Raw genomic sequence first — 13,991 nt, forward strand, 5'->3', positions numbered from 1 at the left:
TGCTAGGCTTCTTGCTTGATTCTTTTCACATGTCCCTTCCCCAGTGAATATATCTGAATGTTACATGGCGTTAATTAAGGATCTCAATTACATATTCGTCTTCGCAAAGCTTGCCAGTGTGTACAGGCAATTGTGATTGACTGACAGCACACGAAGAACAATGGAGAAGCCTTAACAAGGCTTGGCAAAGCAACGCAGTGAAGAGCAATCAAAGGGGAAGAGCTTCACCCAAGGTCTTCAGGAAAATCTCTGACTGGAGACTTTTGTTTCCTTAATCAACAATAGGAAATAGCTCAGCCCTGCTGCAGCTGGTGATAAAGTAGCTCCCCCAAGGCCCACCACAAGATGAAATAACCGTGTGGCTCGAGGTAGAACAAGCTGTTCTGTAACACGCTGTATGGTTGTTCAGGGAAGTCTTGAGAAACTGCTTCTTCCCAGCAAGGGAGGGGAGCTGGGAGCTGGTGTTGGGCTCTGCAGCTGTGCTGGGCCAAGGCGTTTTGTGATCCTGATGCAAAGAGGCTTGTGGATGGAGGGAGGTGGAGAGTCCCCTCCGAGGCGAGGCCCTGACCAGCTGGCCAGAGGCTCTGGTCAGCCATCTGTTCTGCTGGCCTCCTAGGGCAGGGCCTGAGCGAGCTGGAAGAGACAATGTCTGCATTTCCCTCACCTCACGCAGGAGGTCTTCCACAGGCAGGGTGACCTTCAGCTGCGGCCGCCTGCCCTGCGCGCCAGGGGAGAAGCTCATCCTGGTTCTGTCCCTGGGCACTGTCCATGGGGTTCACAGTCCCGTGAGCCATGGTGGTCTCTGGTACTGCCCCACCTGAGCACCTCACAGCTTCCCTTGCATTCACCTCATGTTTCTGGGGCTTAAAAACTGCAGTTAGCCCTGCCTGCTTCACAGAAGAGAAATGGAGGCACAGAGATGTCGCCTTTTTGGTTTCCTAAGCAATGGTGAGAAAATCTTGAGGCAGAACCAGGAATTAGACCTGGGCTTCCTGTTGGTATTCCTCAGGGAGTTACCTATGAGGTTTCCTTACCCCAGAGACAGGACTGTGGCTAGTATCACATAGTAAGAGGGCACAGGGGTTCAGGCAAAACACTAAGGAATCACGGTGGGATCTGTCAAGGTTGATAGCAGTAGCACAATGCAGCGGCATTAAAACCTTTCCCTCCATCTATCAAGCCCCAAATGGCATTTACGCAGGCAGATCTCTGCCAAGGAGTCATGTTACAGTGCAATTCTTTGTTAACCATGTTACTGCATGTTTTTGCCTCGCCTGTATACGCAAGTCCAGTCCATGTTACAGCTTGGGACAAATTCCTTGGTAAAACAGAGCTTGGCCTTACATGTAATAACCAATATTGCAGCAGGATTACCAGGCACGTTCAGTGTGCTGGGTGGAGAGGACTGCTCCATAAAGAAGAAGATGGCCAAAGCAAGGTGTGCGTTGTTAACTTTCATGGGGGGTGAAGTGCTGATCTATAAAAGTTTGCAATATGCTTTTAGGCTACTGCCTATTTTGCCACCTTTCTTTCAGTCACCAAGAAACATTTTAGGCTAAGTGCCTGATCTACAGTTGTATGCCTGTGCAACTGTTCTGGTTACCTGTATGTGTCAAGGGGAGGTTGTTTTTCACTTAACTAAGGCCATACCAATATAACCCCAAGCTTCAGTTCCATTACAATAGCCCAGATCGGTCTGCCATTGATTTAGCTCTCGTCTCACCTCAGAAGTGAAAGCGCTGCCCATGCAAAGCAGGGGTGTAGGAGCGTGCCTACGCTCGCTCACTGAGCAGGTGCAGCCAGAAGAGTCCTTCAGCGGCAGCCTTATCGCAAGCACATCCCCAGAACTCGTGGCTTCCACCTGGGAGGTGTTCCTGTCCCGCAGACCCTGCATGGAAGAGGGAAGGCAGCAAGGCAGCCCGCCCCCTTGCTGCTCTGCCTGGTAGATAGGCCAACAATCTCCAGCGGTAGGTACAGCCCATGCAGCTAAGCCAGCCCGACAGCATGCAAAGCCGTCCTGAAGCCATTTGAAAGCAGAAGCACAAGTATCTGCTTGAGGTCCCTTCCTATACTAAGGAGTCCCCACCCTCCAATAGCTGTACTAATGACACAGCACTCGCTGAAGGCCTTTGCCTCTGATTTGCATTAAAAAGCTATGTTCCCGAGACCATATCTGACAGTTTGATAAAAGACTTGATTTTTTCAGGAACTCTTGAGTTTCTATTAAAAGCAGTGAGAGAGCAAATCTCTGCTCATTTGAAATGCAAGGCATCTACTCAGGAGTCTAAATATGGAGTTGGACTTTTATTTTATGATATATTGGCCTTTGTCTTGGGCTGTCGTAAAGCAAACATGATAAGCTAGCAACTGGCATAAAGTTTCGAGTTATTTTCTAAATGTTACAGCAGCAGAGAACGAAGTAGAATTATCAGAGGGTCAAAGGCATAGAGTAGAAATGTCATTAAGAAATGGCAAGAGTTACTGATAAGTTTTAGTATCTTTGTTTTATTACTTCCCTGTCTCAGTCAGATCTGCAAACGCATTGAATCACATTTAATTGAACAACAGCTTCACTGTGAAACCTGCCATTCTTAGCTCCAGTATAGAAAATATCTTTAAAAACACCACCCCCGCTTTCTAACATTGTACAGACAAAGAATTACAGGTCGTCTGCCATAGGATATACACTACATGCGGCATCACCTGCCTTAAGTCTGTCTTTCATCCACGGTGCCACAAAGAGCGGTCTGGGGGCCAGTACGTGCCCCCATGCAGAAAGACTGCCTTGCTGACAGCTTGCACTGGGTCTGCTCCTTCCTCCCACTCTCTGTGCACCTCGTACACGTGCCTCTGTCACAACTGGTGTCCTCTGGGCCAGTGTCCCGTAGCTGCAGAGCAGGGCGAGGCAGGCGATGCTGTGTGGAGGTGTGCTGGGGTGACCTTCAAGTTCCTGAAGCCCTGCCCACGCTCTGCATGGTGCACAAGCAAATGCTTCCCTGCTTCCCTGAAAACACTGCAAAATGGAGTGTGTTCTGCTTCCTTCTCCTGTGAGCTATTGTATGTTGCAACGTTTGCTACCTGTGATCAACCATACATCTTTGATTGCTCTTATATAAGTAAACAGGATTAGCTGTCTCAGAGCATTTGGCCTACATTTCACAGTTTTGCTGGTGAAGCTGTGCTGGATAGGAGTGTGAAAAAAAAACAAAGCTTGTGAAAGCCCTGATGTTGACACAGTTATGTCAGCAAAAAAAGCATTTTTGTCTGAATAACTGGTTTCCTTCTGGGGGATGCGTTCTGTCACTGCTCTTAGCTGTGGCTTGTACTGCTGTACTGGCAAGTCCCACCTCAAACAGCTCATAGACCCACAGATTCATCTGGGTTGGAAAAGACCTTCAAGGATCACGCAGTGCAAAGATGGCAAGGTATACAGTCCAGCTGGGCAGTGACTCAGCCTGCATGGTTCTGGCAACTACCCAGCCTAGGTAGTAGTCTAATGACCTTGGTGAACTCCTAGGAATGGTATGCATCTATTACAAAGTCTAGGCTTGAGGAGGGTGTACAAGAGGCTTCTGACCTGCCTCTGATTTAGTATTTTTAATCAGCAAGATACTCCAGCCGCGTGCTTGAAGTTTGTTCACCTGAGCTTCTTTCAATTCCAACATGCAGGGCACTGTGCAGTGGAAGTTGCAATTCAGAGAAGTTGCAAACAGAGAGACTGTGTACTCCTTTAGGTCAGATGACAGATTCATGTACGTGGGATGCCCCACTCAATATAATACGTCCCTCTATTTGCCTTAAAACATGTAAGACTTCACAGCTCTAATGTTGCCATAAAGTCAACTCACTGGAGTGATACATGCTGACTTAACAGAGGCTGAAAGTGACAGCTATGTATGGATAAACCCTTCATTTTTAAGTTGGTTATTTACATTAGATCAACCTATGTGAATCACCTGAACAGCCCATTCTACTACCTGGATAAAGATTTCTCTGTCTCTTGTCATTTTTTTGCTGCTTTTAAACTCCTCATGCAGTCAAGACTAGCTGAAGCAGGCTGGAAACTTCTCTGCAACGGTGGTTAAATCCCTCATACTCTCAGTTTTAACCTTTAATCATTTTACTTTCAGCCAAAATTGCCGAAAGACCCTTCCTCTCATTCTGTGCACTAGAGATTATTAAAAGGTAATGAGAAAAGCTAAAACTCATTTGCTCAGAAAGAATAATTCCAACTCCCTTCTGTGGCAAATGAGAAAATTAGGCAAACGTAATGCATTTGTCAAGGACTCAGTTGAATATCCTATGTTTTATTCAGCTTCACGTAAGGGTACTATAATAAAGGTCCGGGCATAAGTCCCTGACAGGTTAATGACAACTCCAACATTGTTTCAACAGGGCTTTGTTGGAGCTCTGTAGTTTTCCACAAAGCAGACTGGAAGCTTGAGTAAAGGTCTGGGCCCAAGAGTTCCTGGTAATAGAGAGGGTTTCTATGGGTTTCTATGAGCGTTGTTAGAGAGGATCTTGTCCACAGTTCTCTACCTAACCACTGCACTCAGCTCTGCTGTGGACCCCATGAGCTCTGGCCAGATAGGTGTGTAAATCAGAGTGCCAAACATACAGTAATTATCATTTGACTTCTGGGCATCACCCCCAGTTCCCTAGAAAACACTAAGGTCAAGTCACTTTTTACCATCTCTCAGTTTCTGCCTTAGGAAAACGTAAGCAATGGTGCTTCTTGATTGTGTTAACACCCAGCACTGGTAAAATTCATACATAAATTCTGAGTATTACTGATGGTCCCAAGATGCTGTCCCAAGATGCTGATGTTGTGTAGTTAAGTCTAGTCTGGTAAGATTAAAATATTTATAGGAGTGAACTATCTACTCTACAGAGGCAATCCTATATATTTCTGTCTTCCTCATTTTTATGCTTTATTCCTCTGTGTATTTGAGTCTCTCTGCACTGCCCAACCTCACACCACCATTGGGGTAGGGAGGAGACTAAGTTCATGGGTTTCAGAGCTGCTTTGAATCTGCCTGCCAGGCTCTCCTTTTGGCTCCTGTAGAGTGCCTGAGCTTCGCAGTGCCTATAAAGCTCCAAGGCTTTGGTGTTCCTGTTCCAGCAGCATTGCTGACATGGGGGGTGGACAAATGGATCTACTGTACGTCCTCAAGAACCTAGATATAGCAGTGATGTCATCAGAGAGGTGCTTACAGTTTGGAGAAAATTTCATTCACGATGATTTAATAATTTCAGACCCCTGGAAAGCAATGGGTTTCTGTTCTCTCTCTCTCTCTTTTTTTTTTTTTTAAGCTGCTACACATCAAAGGTGCAATCCCAAGAATGCAGTGACTATGGGTTTGCAGAGAAAGGCATATCTGTCAGAGGGGAAAATCTAAAAAAGTAGTTTACTAAAAGGAAAATTGGTTTCAATGGAAAACATGCATCCAACAAAATGCCTGGAAAAATCTGACTGCAGCAAATACCTGACTTTGTGCTTCAGTCAAAGATAAGCTATCAGGCTGACTGAAGAAGTAATGGAATGAAATTATACTGTCTGTGTTATGCTGAAAGGGCAGAATAAATGATCCACAGACTTTGCAGTCTTGGAGGACGGTGGCATTTTCGTGAATTTTCTGTATGGTGTTGCTTGCAGCCAGACAGGACACCTGCTAGCTTGCTCATCCTACCTTGCCTCTGCTGTTCAGGTCTGCAGCAAAGCATGATTGTGGTAGGGGTAGATAAAGAGTACAGTAGGGCTAGATCCACAGAAGACATTTCCAGCAGTGACAGAAAGGTGGTGGAGAGAAAAGCTGCTTCCCTGAGTACTTGTGTATGTCTGGGCTCCCCAGCTTCTGCTCCTGGAGCTTCTTTTGGATGATCCTAAACAAGTCCCTTCTTCTCTCTCTGGAAGGGCTTCTTTACAAAAGAAAGCTCAGGAAAAAGTCATCTCAGTGAACTAAAAGCAAGAATTTCACGTAGGTGAATCAACTGCATTATAGTGGACACCTTTAGTAAGAATTAGGGTGGACTAAATTAAACGTTCTTCAATTTGCTTTGGAGGTGAAGTATACTGCAGAGAATAAGCACACCTTTAAATCCAAGTCAAAATGCCCACGTGGGGCTTTAATGTGATTTAATTAAGCTTTTTAATGTTTTGTTAGCTTGCAAAAGTTCATTCAAATTAGCTTTCCGGAGCATCTCCATGCAGTCAAACCCATCCATGAGGCAAGACGTGCATTGTTCTCTCTCAGGGCCCAGCAGATGCAGGCTTTGGGCAGCTGCACGTGGCTCTGTGCGAGGTTACCACCTGCACCCTTCTCTGGTGCCTGCCATCTACAAAGGATGGTGCCGTCCCCTGCCTGAAGCCATACCCAAGGCAGCAAAATGCCCATTCTGCTCTTTCTTCTGCCACCAGCTTTCCACATGCCGCCATGTACCCACTTGTTAGAAAGCAGCATAACAATATCTGTGCATCTACTCTTCAGTGTGCTTTGAAGCTAAGAAGGGAGAGAAGGATTTGCAGGCCTGTTGTGAGCACCTGATGTGGGTGACTTCTCCTATGGTATTTTGTTATGGGAATTCAACTGCAGCAGATTCCTGGAAACGTGATCCCTGAGATAAACGTGGAAGAACTGAAACAGCAATATCCGTCCAGCGCTTCAGCCTTTCAGTTCAGAGGCAAGTCAGAAACTCCCCGACCTGGAACAAGGCTATCGGTGTAAAGATGGCTGTTCTCAGCTGTGTGCATCCAGTGGGCCTAGGTGGAGGCACAAGTTACATTGAAGAGCTAAATTGCTTTCAGAGTCACAACCTACTAACGTGCACTTTCAAAGAGACTGATGACATTTGAAGTGCTTTGAGTAGACTGTTTACTTTCCATTTAAAACAGGAAATTCATTCCACTGTTTGTCACAGGAATGAAGCACACTGATCACCATCCCAGTGACCAAACGTTTGCTATCTCACGTAAGTTCTCTTGGAGAACAAATACACATCTTCATCGTTAAATACCGTCTCATCAGTTATGCAGGGACAGATTCTCTTACAAAGGTATCAGATTTAACAGAGCATCCATCTTGCTAACCTCACCAGCCGTTTTCCAGATGGTGTTTTGCATACACTGTAGACCAGGGGCCTTGCTAACCAACCCATTATTCAATTAATTAGCACTTACAAATTAAGTATGTGCCTAGCAGAGCGCGTCACTCTGTGTGGCTAGTCTCTTCTCGTGGTGCAGCGAGGAAGGACTGTGAGTCATTGGGTCACCACGGGTGATGAGCAGGCCACCTCAGTTGGTCATCTCAGCTGAAAAACAAAAAGCGGAGTAATTCGTATGTGCTTTGTGACTGCGTTCAGAGGAGAAAACTCAAAGTGGGAGATTCAGAGCTCTTTGCAAACTCTTATGCTATAAGCTAGTATGCTCTTTGGCGGTGTTGACATATAGGTGATGGCTCAAACACCGCAATGATAGTAAGGTGAAGACATAGCTAGGTACCTCATGCATCTAACACATGGCCACTGAAGCCTATGGTGCACTTTGTGCTGCTCACCCCATGGGAAGGCTGATCTCTGGGCCCCCTGAAACTGATGGTGGGTTATGTAGTGACACCAGAGACACCTTTAAGCCCTCTTACCAGAACCACGATGGCAAGTAACAGTGCAAAGCCCAGTGCAGCTTATAGCTCCTCATGTATGTAACTACGAGACCTGTCCTCATCTCTACGCAATTACCGGCCTCTAAGGTTTACTCAGATGAACTTGCAGAAGCTGCAGTCCCACTGCTGAGCTGGAGGGTGAGGTGCAACGTGCTGGATACAAGCTGCTTCTCCTAAATGAGAGACAGATTAGGTTTGGGACTACACCCAGTTTCCTTAGCTGTCAGTGTACTCCCTGGCTGGGGAAATCCCAAGGCAGCAGGCTGCTGGCACCTGGGAGGTCACATCAGTCCTCTGCACTTGCCCTGTTCTTAGGCTTTTTTCTGAATTATTTGCTACTGGCCACAGCTGAGAAGGCGGATTGGGTTAAATGGCCCCTTGGTGTGCTCCAGGTGTGGACAGTCTTATGTTCTTGAAATTGACAAAACTAGCTTGTAATAAAACTGTTTAGCCAGGGCTGTTTATGTATTGAGTGTTCATTTGTGAAGTGCTTTGAACATCAGGGGATAATAGCTAATCTTTGATTATCAGTAGAAACTACTTTTTCAAAAGGAAATACGGGTGCGGAGAAAGGGGAATTTCTATTCAGTCCCTGATTCTGCTAGCCTGGGGAATACTGTAACACAGAGCAGAGTAGATGTGCATGTTGGTATTTTGGGAGTGTTTCCAGTGAGAAAATAGTGCAACTCAAAACTCTACGTCTTAGGGTCCTTGTCTTGTCACAATTATATGCTGCAAGGGTTTGTGTTATTCAACCGATAAATAGTGTTTAAATAACAGAAAAAGATGTGCCTCATGTAAATAAGAGCAGCGGTATCACATGTGCTGTTCTCCTCTACCTGTCGCATTGTTAGACCAGACGTGATGGAGTGGTTTGCTTATGGTGTTCACTTCCCTCTCGTAACCTGTGGTTTCATATTCAGCAAGAACTGATCGTTCCTGAAGAACACCTGAGGGATCTGTAGACACCAGAGTCACAAGTGCCCAGATCCCGTTGTGTCTTTGCAGAACTGATCAGCTTTGTCATGGGTCTGGCACAAACATCCATGTCAAAGGTAGCCTGCCTATTTGAGCAGAGAGGCTGAACCATGGAAATTAAAAGCAGATTTTCCAAGGTACACAAGCATCTAAATATACAAACTGCAGCCCATCTGGCTTTTCAAATGCACCGCACAGGTCAGGCCCTTAATTCCCACTGATTATAATGAGAAAAACTTCAGCAGGTTTTAAAATCCTGTTAGTAGGTGTGTGTCTGCCTCCATTGGCCTGCATGCTAATGGCTCTCATGTGGGGCCTTTCTCAACCAGAAATGAGGCTGTGTGAGGTGCTGTGGTCCATGCAGGACCAGTTAAAAGAGAAAACATGATTTCAGACTCCAGTGTGGTTACCACAGCACTGAACTTATGCCAGGGGAATGAAGACATCTGCGTGAGAGATTCTCCAGTCAAAAATGTCTTCATGTATTTCTTTATTTTGTTTCAGGTCAGGGCGCAGCCATTCGGCAGTGCTGGTCATCTCAGGACACTACAGTCATACCAGTCAACCCAAACCAAAGCAAAGACCAACAAGGAGCTGACAGAGGACAACAGGCTTCCCAGTTTGTAGGGTGATCTACCTTCATACGGTAAGGACTTCTAGCGTGGACAACACTGGAGTAACCTTTAAAATCATCATAGACATTTGTGAGTTGTTTTAGGGAAAAGACCTCTTGTGAGAAGAAAGAGAAAGGCATCTGGCAGGCACTGCAAATCCCACTGTGGCCCTGACAGAACAATTAAAACAAGATGTTTAGGAACAAGTCAAACCCTAACTTACCCATTCCCATTGCCAGCTTCTGTGTGGAGTTGCTCAGATAAGTCTTGCTCCTGATGGCTAAAGATAGAAATGTTTTCCACTCTGATCTTGTTTGTCTTCTTAAAGAGTATTAGAGCAGGCCTCAAAATAGTTTTGGAGTTTGTTTAGTTCTCGTTCTTTGACTTGGTTTAGTGCTGGAAGTCCCAGACGCGCTGGCCCTGGAGACAGCAGAGGTCTAACTGGGGCAGCTGAGCAGGCTGGTGCCCAAATACAACCTACCATTGGAAACCCCTTACAAACCACGGTCAGGAGCAAGCACAGACTGAAGCCTTACAGTCTTGCTGCCAAGACAGAAAACTAATGATGACCTGTTTTAATGGTGCATATTGCTGCTATGTCCGATAGGAGCCATTTTGTGTCAACCAGCAGGGGTGAAGCTGAATCAGTCCCATGCAGATGCAGGCTCCTTATCTCCCCCAGCCGTGCAGATGCTGGCTGCATCAAGAGCTCGTGTCGTTGCCAGAGCTTGGTGGCCGGGTACCAGAAAGCTGGCTGCTGCTCCAGTAAGGGCTCCGGGTGCCCATTGGCACAGAACTGCGCTGTTCTTGCCAACTTCATAGCTAGTTCCTGGGTAATGCTTCTTCCCTGTGTGAAAACAGGGTGGATTTCCTGCAGGAAATTATTTTCATATTATCTTCAGTGAGATTAGGGTAATTTTCCCCTCATCAGCCAAAAAGAGAAAGTCTGACAATATGGTTTGACTACTGCTGCCTTAACAAGTTGCCGTTGCTTCCATCAGAACTATGTTGATAGCTGGCAAGTTTCACTGATGGTGGGTGTGCTCAGCCAGGGCAACTCTATACTGTCCACCAGCGGTATTTACCCCGGTTATCAAACACCAGGCACACAGTACACTGTCTGTCACGCACCCCCCTTTTCTGTCTCCACCTTCCTGCCAGCCAGTCCACCCTAGAAACCATCCAGTGCCCTGCTCCGTCTCTAGTTCACCATGAAGTGAATGCTTTCTCAATAACTGAGCATACAGGCCTTCTCCTGCCAAGATTGGGGAAAACCATTTTTAAAAAAAATAATAAAAAACCAACCTTTTTTTTTTTTTTGGTTAAACCAAATCAGGGCTGAAGTGGTTTATTGATTGAAGAATGTGTAATTAACCGACAATCAGTGAACTATACGTTCAGGACCAATGTCAGCAACACAACAGTTAAACCACAGTGTTAGACACTTAGAAGACACTAATAAATACCTACCAGCTCCTCGGCACACTTCTATAACTAATCTCCAAAAGTTTTCATCTCAGACACACAGACACCCACCCCTCTCTTTCCAGCAAAGGGGGTCACTTCTGGGAATGTGGGTTCCCCTGCTTACAACCTGCTCCTGCTGGGGTTGTGGCCACTCCTGCTTTAGGGGTGTCCATGCTGCTCCCTACAACCACCTAACGCACCCTCTGGTGGGAAGGCACCCCAGCAGGTCACCAGCAGTCCCACAGACAGGAGGGTGCTGCACTGGGTCTGGGCAGAGGTGTGATGCCAGCAGGGTGACCGCTGTCAGTGCTAGATTGGGTTTTCACTGCTGCTCTGTTCCTGCTCTGAGGTCTTACAAATTTTGGTCTTACAAATGGTCTTACAAATGAGGTCTTACAAATTTACTCCCTTACAAATTTTTGTGCTTCTTTTGTACGTCTTTTCAGATTGATTCCTTCTTTGTTTCAAAATTCTCTTTGTCATTCCCTGGTTACCACTTAATCCAGCTGATGGTGGTTGTCCTCTTTAGCATGATCAGTTGAGGTCTGATGGTTGTTTCCCCCTGCAGCAAGATCAGTTTGGGGTAAATGCTTCCTCAGAGAGTTTTGGGTTTCCCATTCATGCATGATGTTTACACTGACTTTTCAATCTTAGCAGCTGTTGTCCATGTCATTTTGCCAAGGGTGAGCTGTGCAGGCACCCCCACAAGTGATGTCATACAACCATCAAGCTTGTATTAGAGAAAAGAACACTGGCCCCATGGCTGGATTTTGGAGGTCAGTTCCATATATATTTATTTACATATATATATAGTTATATATTTATATTCTGTATATATTTATTTTCCCAGGGCTTACCAGTTCACAATGTTTTGAACTTAGTTACCTCAGCTTGCATAGCTCCATGTGATAAATCCGTTCAAATGCACTTGTCACGCTCAGAGGACCAGCCACATATGTCTATAAGCCTAATCTCTTCTGACCCCGTATCTGTGCGGGACAAGGAGGAGAAGGAAGAAGACTGGAAAGCTATTTTTGCCATACCGTGTTTTGGGACGCTACAGACCCCACTTGAGATGATGTAACGTACAGCAGCTCCTGGGTTTCCCCTGAACCTCCAAAGCAGAAAATCAGAGGGCAGGCCTCAGGCAGAGTGCCCTGTGGGACTGGGAAGCTGTGACGGGACCACATGCTGGCATTCCCCTTGCGGGGACACTGAGGGTTGCTCCTGTCCCCTTCAAGGCCCCTTGCAGCTCCCAGAGGGGTGTAAAATGCCTGTGTGCCACGCAGCCTCTTACTTTTCGTCTGCGACAGAGGACAGGCCTTGTGCTGCAGGGCTGCAGCAGCTCTAGCCACCAGTTTTGTTCCTCGCCCCCTCTCACCTGTTGTGTGTGATGCAGGCTTGGTGCCAAGCTCTTGAGCAGCTGCCCTTTTCCAGCTCCCGGGCATGCCAGCCCGAGGAGGCCCAGCCCCGTTTGTTTGCAGCGGCAGCCCACGAATAGCAACTACTTAAGGCCATTTTGCACACTTCTGTCATCTTATAATTAGCACTCGGTCCTGCAGCCGGTGAGAGTCCCTCCCCACAGCATGCCTCTCCCCTTCCTCCACTGCATGTCACAGCATAGTCCGCAGCTGCCTTCAGAGATGTTTCTAGATCACACATTACCCAAATTTTCTGCTGGTCACCATCAGCTGCACAGTCTCATTTCCCAAGTCACCAAGGTGGATAAATCATGGCTTGGCTTTGCTCTACATTGTGCTCTTCTCTCTTGCTGCTGCATCAAAAGTAATTGTCTGCTCTCCTCCTGCACTGCAGTGAGACACCTCTGCCTGCCTGAGGTGCTTTCTTTGGGTCTGCTGTAAAGCAGGAGACCCAAAGGAAGCTGGGATCTCGTCATTAGATGGCTGTGCCCAAACCCACTGGAGAAAACCAGAGAGCTCCTCATGCACCAGCTCCTAAGGGCGGTGAGATAACCCCCTAACAAAGTCCATTCACATGTTGTTCTTTCCTTGGTGCCGGTGCACAGCTTTCCCCAGCCCTGTCCTTCCTCCTGCAGTTAATCTGAACACGGATATCTTTGCACATTTTGTTCTTGGCAGTTTCGAAAGTTGCCTTAGGCTCTTATCACCTTAAAAAATCAGATCATATAGTGGTGGCCTTAGAGACGGCCTGATTGATATCTGAGCAGCCGAACAAATGGTGAATTTGAATAAAATATGGCACCCCATTGCCTATTAGTTCTGCTGATTCTGAGAGGACAATTTGCCAACATTAAGCAAAGTGCATGTCCTGAGCATCCATGGGACTGCGGATGCATAAAAGGGTTTGCAGAAGTGCTCTGCAAACCTTGTGAAGTGCCTTTTGCCCATTCCAGATCCTGCATGCCCCAGCCTGCGCAGTTACGGGGATTTGGTACCACTGGCACTGCCAACCCAACTTATCTGTGTATTTGTACAGTAATAGAGACATTTGCGGGAAGAGGAGAGAGTTTCCTGGTGATCCTTAAACAAACAGCGATGAAGCCAGGAGCTCCTGCAGCTTGGCTTCCACAGGCACCACCAGCTCCCATAGCGAGAGTGAGAACACGCTCAGAGGAAGATCGTGTTTCTGGGTAGCCATTTAGTCTGTAATCGTGATACGACTGCTCAGGTTTTACAGATCATTCATTCTAGTTGCTTTCTCCAAACTCACTTTCTGTGGCCTTAGGAAATAACACTGTGGGAGAGCGTGCAGTCCCATTCTCTTCTCTGATTTGGACATCGCCATGAACCTGCTCAAATATCTGATGCCAGTTTCATTTTGGGTGACCCCATTGCCTGCACAGAGGGCAGGCTGAGTTAACTGCTGCTGTTCCACCTGCCCTGAATCAGCTTGTGAGGGGTTTTACTCAGCAGACTGGATGAGACGGGTCCTGACTTGAGGGTAAAGCCAGACACAGCATCCATGAGGTAGACTAAAGCGCGGGCTTTGTGTTTGGGTGACCACACCGCGCACCTGCACACGATTCCCAACATGCTGTTTTCATAGGGTAGGGGGTCGAGGCAAAAACAGCACCCAGGGCATCAGAAGAGAGCAGGTTTGGCTCCCAAGTGACCAGGCAGGCCTGGTGGCCCAGTGGCTGAGACACAGCCTCATTGTCTACAGCAGCAATGGCGCTGGGTGTTAAAAGTGAGCGCTTGTTCCTCCTGCGGTGCTCATCTATTTATTGGCCTGATTGTAATCACAGCCTTCTTAACTTGTAACTGATACATCCTCCCTACACCGCAGATGATGT

The 13,991-nt window shown here is 46.8% G+C and overlaps 2 long non-coding RNA genes across 2 annotated transcripts in view; one reads left to right on the forward strand and one right to left on the reverse strand.

The window, feature by feature from the left end:
- The window catches only part of LOC136789688 (uncharacterized), a 291,948-nt gene extending 280,239 nt beyond the window's left edge, over positions 1-11,709 (forward strand). The window contains exons 17-18 of the long non-coding RNA XR_010828602.1: positions 9,141-9,282; positions 11,568-11,709. This is a non-coding gene — a long non-coding RNA (uncharacterized lncRNA). The remainder of the gene's footprint in view (positions 1-9,140; positions 9,283-11,567) is intronic.
- On the reverse strand, positions 4,402-10,900 carry LOC106038273 (uncharacterized). The gene is made up of 3 exons (XR_001208517.3): positions 9,474-10,900; positions 7,178-7,308; positions 4,402-6,760 (listed from the first exon to the last, which is right to left on the reverse strand). It is a non-coding gene; the product is annotated as an uncharacterized lncRNA (long non-coding RNA).
- Positions 11,710-13,991: the final 2,282 nt, after the last annotated feature.

This window comes from Anser cygnoides, chromosome 1 (genome assembly GCF_040182565.1).
Source record: "Anser cygnoides isolate HZ-2024a breed goose chromosome 1, Taihu_goose_T2T_genome, whole genome shotgun sequence".
NCBI lineage: Eukaryota > Metazoa > Chordata > Aves > Anseriformes > Anatidae > Anser > Anser cygnoides.